This window comes from Mya arenaria, chromosome 10 (genome assembly GCF_026914265.1).
Source record: "Mya arenaria isolate MELC-2E11 chromosome 10, ASM2691426v1".
Classification (NCBI taxonomy): Eukaryota; Metazoa; Mollusca; class Bivalvia; order Myida; family Myidae; genus Mya; species Mya arenaria.
Window position 1 is genome coordinate 46,390,982 of NC_069131.1, and position 10,216 is coordinate 46,401,197.

Genomic DNA, 10,216 nt, shown 5'->3' on the forward strand with positions numbered 1-10,216 from the left:
TAAGTGGGTTTGGATGACACCTACTGTAGTCGTTTTTCTGTATGAACAAGTTCTACGGACCGATGCTTCCGAAGATTTTCCATGGTTTTTCCTGAAAGTAAACAAAATTTTTGGTAAGTAACTTTTCATCATGTTAATCTTTACTCTGATTTGCTCAATATATGTTTTTATGATGGTATCCGTCGTTATCTTAGATACCTGTGTTTTGGATGAGGGATATGAAAATGGGACCGAAAAATACACTTTTTACTTGCCGGTAGTTAGTTTTGGTCAGTTTTACTTTAGGTTCCTAATTGTACATGAGCACTTGTAAGCGTCTGATTGAAGATGAAGGAAATACCAAAAAGTGAAACTACGCCTGAACAGTTGTTTTTGTAGATAAGTATTAGTGGTATGGAAGTGACAATAAATCTATTGTATAAATTACATACGGGCAGATCATACAAAAATGATAACAACGCAATAATTAACACGAACCCAAAAAAAAAACCTTACCGAAGACCGAGTTGTTCATGAGTTTGAAGAAGTTCTTCTCGAAAGCAGTCTTGGCTTGTTGTCGCATTTTGGTGTTGAACTCAACGTAGGGTTTCATGAAAGCCTCTTGTTGGAACTCTAATACTTTATGTATTTTTTTCAATTTTAGACGGAGTTGGAGATACAGTTGCAGGTTGCGATAGTGAAGTACATAATTCTGTTTGTTTTCTAAAGTGGTGAGTAATTTTTCAATCTTTGCTCTGGGTGGAAGTTCCTCACTGTTGTGTAAATGTTTCAACACATGTTGAGCATAAGGAGATAATTTTTCATTGGGTGTGAATTTACGTTCCGGAGCTAATGGGTAGTCGTTATGACTGTCATGTAAATGTTTTGGATATTCTAGATCTACTTCTAAAATATACCCCTTAGATCCATCCTCTGGTATTTTTTCAGGTTCAAAAGTATCAATTTCTTCCTTCTGTAAAAACTTAAAGAAGCCTGTTGGTAGTTGTTGTGACATACTGTAACCATAAAGATTATTGACATCATAATAAGCTAGAAATGAGGTTTCTTTTGTAGGATCATAATCATTCAAATACTCATTGTTTGCTTTTTTGTATCTATTTGATATTTGACTAATACCACCTCGAATACCTTTTTCGATAAATAAAATTTGATCAATGTCTGTCATGAGCTCTAGAGTGACTTCAGTCATTTTCAACATTGCCTGCCAGCTCAATCCCGGACTGGTGTAAAAGTGACAAGGGTCTAAACCATAACACTTCAGTGACATATCACGAAAATTTTCAAAAACATCAGCTAATAACAATATGTCTGTTTTTAGATAGAGATCATGGTATTCTCCAAGACTTTTTAGTTTAAATGTTTGATATACTTGCTTTGCATGTTCATAGTCTTCTTTTGATATATTTTCCTCAGTCAATGAAGAGTAAAAATTCTCTATTGCTGGAAGATCAGCATCTTCAAATTTATCCCAGCCAGTCATGAACTCGTAAGGATAAACCCCCTTTCTTAGCAGGAGGTTTCCATGATTTTTGATTTCTGAATGAATGTGATGGAAAGACTGTGGGCCATTTTGAGCTAAGTTATCTACAAGGGTCCCAAGAGATTAAGGGAGAAAACCCAAAGAGTCAATAAACCTAAGATTTCCAATACTAAAACTGATATACTTTTCAACTGACTGTGGGATGCAATTGATTTTATAATTTTTAAATGTACCAATGCTTTGACAAAGCAAGTGACCATCAAAATTTTTAAGATTGTGGAAGATGACTGGGATGAAACTGGGTTGTTTACATTGTAAATTACAATTCATATGTGCAGCCCCTATGTATTTCCCACTTGTGTGATCATGATGTCTTGCTTTCTTTTCCTTGTTACCAAATACTTTTTGACATAAACAACATGTGTTTGCTTGTTCGAACTGTTTTTCTTCACTTTCCTTTAAAACTAGGGGTTTGATATTTTCCATATGTTGCTGTATTTCATGACTTTCTCGTAAAAGACATTCTAACAATTTTTTGGGTGCATCTGGACCTCTGTAGATAACAGTATATTTGGTTAATTTTGAATCAGTTGAAATAACTTTATATCCAAAGGAACAGGGTTCTAACAATTGATTTTTTGATGTTGAAGCTGTTTGGTTGTTAGTCTCTATTGGTTTATTTAATGTTTCAAAATCAGCCACAATAACATAAGGGACACGCAGTGTTTTTTCATAATCTTTAAATTCAAGAAAGCAGTCTGCTCCTGATGGAAGTTCAATTTTTTGAGCATCATGGACTTGACAGTATGAAAGGTGATCATCTAATAAACTTTGTTTACTAAATCCATGGAGGCAATATCGACAATAGTAATATGCACGATGTCCTTTCTTACCATGACTAAGAAACCTGTTTATGTTTTTTATAAGCACATAATGTGAACTGTTTTCTGATTGCAAAAGCAATAAGTCAATATGATGGAGTCTGTTTTGGCAATTTGTAATGCGTAGTGGAAGAACATCATTGTCTTCAAAAGTAAACACATTTACAGACAAAAATGGGTTTTGCTTCTCAAATTGATTTATTTGATTCAATGACATTGGAAACAGCAGACCTTTTGTGTTTAATTCATTTTCAAATTGTTCATAATCACTCACCAGAGGGGAATCCAAGGGATGAAGAGATGCTAAACAACACCATAGAAAGCACTTTTGGTCAAGATTTCTTATGTTTAGTAAACTTTGATAGTTAATAAGAGGCTTTGGTAGCTCTACAAAACTAGATCCGGACACTGGAGAATATTTCACAGTGTGCACAGTTATACTTAATACTTGTTTGAGAACCCACCCAGAGCTTTCTCTTATGTACTTTTCAAAACTTTCAAACATTTTTTGAAATGCTTCATTTAAGTTGTTTTCATCAAATGTTATCAAATTTAAACTTCTATAACTCTTAGATCTAAAATGTGGAGTTGATGTATTGTCTCCATCTTTTGTGTGTTTCACTAGCTCAACCTGCACTGATAAATACCATTTAATAGGATACAATTGAAGTCTTTTTTCTAAAATATTTTGAATGTTTTTATTGGCATTGGCAAAAAGTGCCAGCAGATCATATTGTTCATGTTGATTTGGTTGTATGGTGAAATCTTGAATGTTTTCATTAATAGCATGTTCATAACTGTGGTTCATTGTTGTAGATGATGGTGTTCTTGCAGTGGAAGTTGGTGTTGATGATGGTGTTCTTGCAGTCGAAGATGGTGTAGATAATTGACTGTAGTTGTGTTCATTTTGAAGGTGCGGACTTGGAGAGAGCGGTGTTCTTGCAGTAGAAGATGGTGTAGATAGCTGACTGTAGCTGTGCTCGTTGTGAAGTGGTGAGAAGTCCTGTTGTATGATCTACATTGCTTGTTGAAGAGGAGCTTTGGGTGTCGCTGCTTGGAGGTATTTGATTATATGGAGTTATTTTTCCACAAGTTTGTTGATGTTTTCTAGACAAGTGTTTTTTAAGATAATCTTTTCTTTTAAATTTGTCTCCACAAACTTCACAATTGTAAAAACTTTTGTGTGTGAGCGCATGAGATATCAAAGAATTCTTGTTCTTAAAGTGTTTTCCACAAGTATCACACTCAAATATTTTTGAATCCAATTTTATCCTTTTTTGTCTCTGATATTCCTCATATTCATGCGCATATTTTGAAGTAAGGTAATCACTAAAACTTTGATCATGCATGTTTGAAGGTTAATGTTAAACTGATCCCACTTCAAGTCAGAAATGCTTTAAATATTCTACCTTTTCCCGCTTATACATTGTAAACGATCCACTTTTCTTGGGTTGGTTTTTTCCTAACAATAGCTTTTGTCGTTTTAAGCTCAATTTTCATTTTTTTCTTTGGTGATTGTTCTGTCTTTGTAGTTGTTCTTTTACGACCTTTTGTTTCTAATAAATCTTTTGTAGTAGGCCATGCTTTTTCAAAAACAATATTTGATCGTTTTACAAACTTTTTTTTCTTTGGATTTAAAAGTTGTCCTCCTTTTTGATGTGAAGTATCCTAAATATCTCTTGTATCATCATTCAATTTATTATGTATTGATGATTGTTCCAATTTTTTATGATGAAACTGGTTATTGTTATCACTTTTTGTAAATTCCTTCCTCATATGTTCATATTTTGATTTTAAAATCAATACTAGTTCTTGAGCCATGACTCATAAGGTTGTATTAATAAAATAAATTTCTTAAAAAATTTTAGGAGGAGAGCTCTTCTCTTTTTTTGTGATAGCCCTTTTACCACAAACTTACGAATGACATTCCTATATCTTTTCAATGACTTTTTGATATTGTCGGAAATTTTTAGATTTCCAATGAGAATATTGTAAACCACTTCCACAATCACACTCATTTGTGATTTTGTTAATGCTTTTATCAGCATTTTTTGTTGATTTTCAATTGTGTTTAAGAGAAATTTTAAAAAATACTTTTACATTTCCATTTTTTCACTCATATTTTTCTTTTTCAGGTCGAAAGACAATCAACGTCTGAGAGGGAAATATGTTGGTGCGCAATTTATACAACTTGTTTGAATGTGGGCTTACATCAACGAGTAAGTAAGAGTATTTGTTTTGTGTTGCTTTTTTATAGGCATCCATAAAATATTTTAAATCACCTGGAAACATTTGACGAGCAAGTGTTTGAATCTGAAGTTGGTCTCTCTGGTTATTAAACAATACAAAGTAATGACTATTCAGACTAATAGTTCGGAAATACTTTCCTCCAGAAAACAGATTTTGTACCACAAAAAACACTGAAAATTTTTTGTGGTGACTATAAATCGTAAATCAGTTCACAATGTCAATACTTTCTGAAGCCTTTTGCACTAAATCATCAATGACTAAAATCTTAAATCCAGAGTCGTATGCCCAAAGATCCATATCTTCTTTAGATGGTAAACCTTCAAAGAATTCTATGTTTTGCACATGTGTTTTCATGCTGTCATATAATGGTTGATAAGTTGAATAACAGTATATAATTTTTCTTGGAGCATCATTAAACATGGAATTTGCACTCTTAAAAAGTTCAAAAAGAAAGGTAGATTTTCCGCTTCCACTCGCTCCAGCTATAATGCAAGTAGCTGGACTTTCAAATTTCACAACAGTGTTTGTCATGATGTTAATACGAAGACTTCAGCAATATAAATGATCTTAAGATTGAAAAACAACAACACTTTTAATGTAGTTATACATTTTTTATTAATGCTCTACATGATTGGTTAAAAACACATTGATTTTGTACACAGTCATTAAACATGCTACTGACATAATTGTATACACATAAATCATTACAATGAACATCATTGGAAAACATATTTACAATATCATAAAACAATACACCATTCAATCTATGAATCAAGAAAAATAAACAGTACATTCCACACACATCACTATACAAACTTTGTAATTGCTTTGAATTTGTTATAAGTGATGAAAAAGTTGATGTGTATTGAGGGAAATAGTCATTAAAGTAGTTGACAGGCATTCCATAACTATCAAAATATTCTATGGTGGTAGAGTTTGGAAAGTAAAAGGCACACCAATGCCTTCCTGTCTTTGTATGATCATCTGTATTTTGCTATAAATCCACATGGAATATTCATTTCTGTAGGAAGTTCATTTGCTGCATAAACACCAAGTACAGACTTTCTTAGCAAAGGGAAACAACACTGAATTTGGGATGTATTCATTCTGTAATTATGTCTCTGTGTGAATTGATTTGAAAAAAAGCAGGAGAGCTACTATGTACAATACAACTTGTTGTATCTGTCAATGATGTCTTAAACTGAACCTCTAAACGCACATTGCCTGTTTTAACAAGAGAAAGAAATGTGTTGTCATCTAAAAAGTTTGGTTCTAACTGAAACGAAAAAAGTGTTGATGATTTGGCAAAGTCCTCTCTATTTATATCCAGTCCTGAGTTTTTGCCCCACTGTCCATTTGTTAGAAACATGTTTGTGTAGGCTCTCATAAAAGATTGCCCTTCAGATGCATCAAAATTTAATTTTAATGGGCTACCCCACACTGGAACACCATCCACATATAAACATATGCTTTGAATGTTACAGTTTAAGAAATGAAATGGATTGGATTTATAATCACCAGATAAAGCCTTTGATTTTACAAATGCCACAACTACTTTGTTTGGTTTTTGTCCTTGAAACAAATTATCCCATGTAAACATTGTACTTCCAGCAGCAAGACTTTGCGATCGACACTCTACTCTGTCAAATGGATATTTAGCTGTGCTGTTTTTCAACAACTCTGCATGAGCTACAATAAGAGCTGGATTGACTCTTACCTTCTTTGCTAGTAAGTAAATGTCTATAATCTTTATTTTATAGTTGGGAGATGCATCCCCTGCTGATAAACAAAATGCTGGAGAGCTTCGGTATAATTTCAATTTGACATCAACTTGATTTAGTAAATAGCGTTTAATAGTAAATAAACTGTGATATATTGGTCCTTGAAGCTCCAGAATCTTGGAGCCTTTAATGTATTCTGATCTTAAAAAGAGACCATTAGTACCAGCGCTGGCATCCGTAATAACTGCTCCAGTACTGTCATTATCATCTTTAATATATAATTGAGATAATAATTGCGAATGGCTAGCATCATGACCGCTGTGTAACAAAGTCTGAATCATTGCATTATATGGATTGTAATTTGAAGAAATTACAGCTTTGTTTTGTAATGAGACTTCAGTGGCTGAAAATAATGCTTGTAAGAATAAATTTACAGGTCCCACTTTAACACTTGTAATATCACTATCATCTGGATTAGTAACTTTTAATTTCACACATAATTGTGTTCCTCGAAGATCGAGATAGTCCATTGAATTTTGTCCACTTATTTGGAACTCGATAGGAGTATCATCTGACACTTGTGATAAAGGTCGAATTTCTTGGTAATGCACATCACTGACAGCAACTTGTGTAGGTGGTAAATCAAATAATAATAGTTCATTTGGAACACCCTCAGAAAATCCATCTTGTAAAAAGTATGACATTTTTAATAAGTGAATATGTCCTGGACTGGTCTTGAAGTTTTTCTGTTCACTTATGTAGCACCGTTTTTAAAGTTTTTTTCTGTAGTTTTTGATGTCTTTTTCACGGATTTTGATGCTTTTTTCAATCCTTTTTTAACGTTTATTTTGGTGGTATTTTGATCTATTTTCGCTGTCTTTCCGTGTTGTTTTACCTTTTTGATTGAACCCTTAACGTTTGACTGATTTGATGATGTATGCGAAAAAGATGATACTTCAGGTGTTTTTATACCTTCTCGTTTCAGTTCGCTTTTCGCTTGATTTACAATTTGCTGTGTGGGGGAAGTCACGTTCAATGTCAAGTCGCTGCTCTCTGCGGAAGCCTTATGAGGTATGGCAAATCCTTTCCCAACCTGTGATTTATTTTGTTTAAAGTAATTAATCCATTTTTCTGGGTTTGGTACATACAACTTAGAGCGATTCATAATTAGGGTAAAATGAGTAACGTTTGAAGTGAAGTGTGAGGTAGACCGGTGAATCAACAAATGTTGCAAAATTGTTGTCTACTGTCTTTATATCAAATTCCATTTCCCGAAACTCTGTTTTATTTAATGGTAAATAAAATGGAGTATCAAACACATAACTCCATTTTTTATCGTAATTTTTTCCACTCTTCTCAGTAATGCGTGTTCACTGCCATTTGCAATGCTTTCTTTAGATATATTCGAATAAATAAATATGGTGTCAGTTAAATCCTTCTTTTTAACTTTATAGTCTGTTTGTAAACAGATTTCTTTTAAAGCTACTTTCCAATATCCATCAAAATGAAGTGGTAACTTCAACTGCACTTTAAAGCTATACGGTTTATTATCAATAAAAATATCATTGCTCTCATTGTCTCTCACAAACACATAACGTTCCATTATTATTGTTCTTGAACTTGATCTGCATCAATCCAGCTATCAAATGATTTTGGAAATCCTTCCCATCGAACAAAATACTCTAATTTCCCTTTGACTTTTCTCTTTTTTTAAACTTTATCAACATACCAAAGACTGTCTGCATCTTTATCAACAGGAATTATTTCATTTTGATTCACATAACCTGATATTGGTTCTTTATTCAAGTCTATGATCTTATACAATGGAAAACCTTGTTTGAAAATCTTGCTCTTTATTTGAAAAACTTCTGTAGTATATTGTTGTTGATAAGCTCTTCTAAAGGGATGTTTCGTGTAACTTAATCTAACCAAATCACCAATTTTATATTTAAAGCGAGGAGGCGTTTTGGGGAATTTTTTAGGTTTTAGATACATTTTACTCCAAAGTTGTGTCTCGTTTTTCTTTGTAACATCACTTGGTGCTAATCCATCCAAACTCCGATGAGGGGAAATTATTGTTACTATTTACAATATCTTGAAGGTGATCTATATATCTATAATTTCGCTGATATCTTAACATTCTAAATATCATACCACGAAGGGTACGAATGACTTGCTCTGCAAAGTTTGCTTTAGCGGTGCTTTGTGTATTAAACAAGTAAACTCTCTTCTTTTGCATAAACGCTTTTAATTCACGATTGATAAATTCAGAACCTCGGTCCGTTCTTAACTTTTTAAACTTATGAACACTAAGAATATCCTTGATTGCTAACAATACCGTGTTAGATTTTTTATTAACTAAGGGTCCAACGGATAGAAAACGTGAAAATATATCTATAACAATGAGTAGGTATTTAACTCCATCATTGTATTTAGCAATGTTATCAACTGCCATTAAATCCATATCACCCTGATCGTTCATACCCGCCACTTCAACACGTGGTCTTTTATATGTATGTCTCGCCTGACGTTGAATGGCATACGAATCTTGATTGTTGAGCCATTTCTGTATGAAATAAGTTGTAAATACTCTTGGATAGTTTTGGTTTAATATCCTGTGTAACTTTTTTGCACCCAAAAAGCTGCCTGCGTTTTTAGAATCGAAATAATATTGTGATAGGATATGTTCCTTCTGCGTTTTATCCATGATTAAACATGATCATCGTTGTAAGTAGTTTATATTATGGGACACATGGGTTGTTAATTAAACTAAAGCAAGGAAATGAAAACATGTATAGATATAAATACATTTATTTGAAACTAAACATGTATAAAATAAGTCAGCATATGATCATACAAGCATATACATACAATGACATACATGTACATAAAGTGAATTAAATATTTATTTGAAACATGCAAAAAGGAAATTCGTGAAGTAATAAATATAACAAATCATTTTACGCCACACAATGCCAGAGTTCTTAATTTCTCATGAATTCTTTTTTTGAAGAAAAATGCAGTAAAACACATACAACATTGCATAATATGTCCATTTTGTTGTGATGTAAATATTCTTTTGCTCAACGTGATGGACGAAACAGTCGATCTTCAATGCGATTGATTGTCAACACCATTCTTTTCATATTTTCACACCACCGCTCGGTTTTCATTATCTGCAGATAGTCATTGTTCTCTAGCAAATGTTTGTGTAAATCAATCATTTCAGAGGAAATGTTTGAAATGCGCACAATTTCTTCCCAACTTTGTAGTATATTTTTTTCATTAACTGCGTTTAGCATGTCACTAAAGTAACGTTCTATTTTATACTCATCATCATCAGGGTCTGTATCCATGATACAATCGTGATCTTTTTGAGATGGGAGATCCATCTGGCAACCATAACAAAGTTGTCTAGTCACCATACCCATAACCTCACACAGTGCCTTCGCATATACAAATTCAAAGTATGAATTCATTAGCGCGACACTTGTAGAAACTGGAGTATAAATCTCTGTAGTGTCCATAACATTCGTTTTGGAGTCACAATGTTCATTTTCATAAATATCTTGAGATAGTTCACTGCAATCCATGTTAAGTTTTTCTGCTGCGATATGATCACATCAAATGTCGATGAAACACTGAATGTTTGTGCTGTGTTGTATGTCTTTTATAGTTACATATGGTAACGGAAAAATTCAAATTTGAATTTTCAGATCATCCGGGGATATCGCCATATTGAAAACCCGCCAGAGGTTCGGTCCACGTCCATGGTGCTCGGGATGAGTCATTGGAGGACGAAGATCGGGTGTCCTTATGCTGCCATGAAATGTCGTTTTTATGATGTCCAATTATGTTCAAAAATAAACAACTTGGAGAATGTG

At 33.2% G+C, this 10,216-nt stretch overlaps 1 long non-coding RNA gene across 4 annotated transcripts; it reads left to right on the forward strand.

The window, feature by feature from the left end:
- Positions 1–296: 296 nt before the first annotated feature.
- Positions 297–10,216, forward strand: LOC128206279 (uncharacterized). Of its 4 annotated transcripts, none has more exons than XR_008256430.1 (7): positions 310–391; positions 644–710; positions 3,275–3,421; positions 4,497–4,580; positions 6,223–6,339; positions 7,318–7,403; positions 10,049–10,216. It is a non-coding gene; the product is annotated as an uncharacterized LOC128206279 (long non-coding RNA). The 4 variants fall into 4 exon arrangements; XR_008256432.1 differs by having other exon boundaries at positions 334–391; positions 3,178–3,421; XR_008256431.1 differs by having other exon boundaries at positions 297–710; positions 3,178–3,421.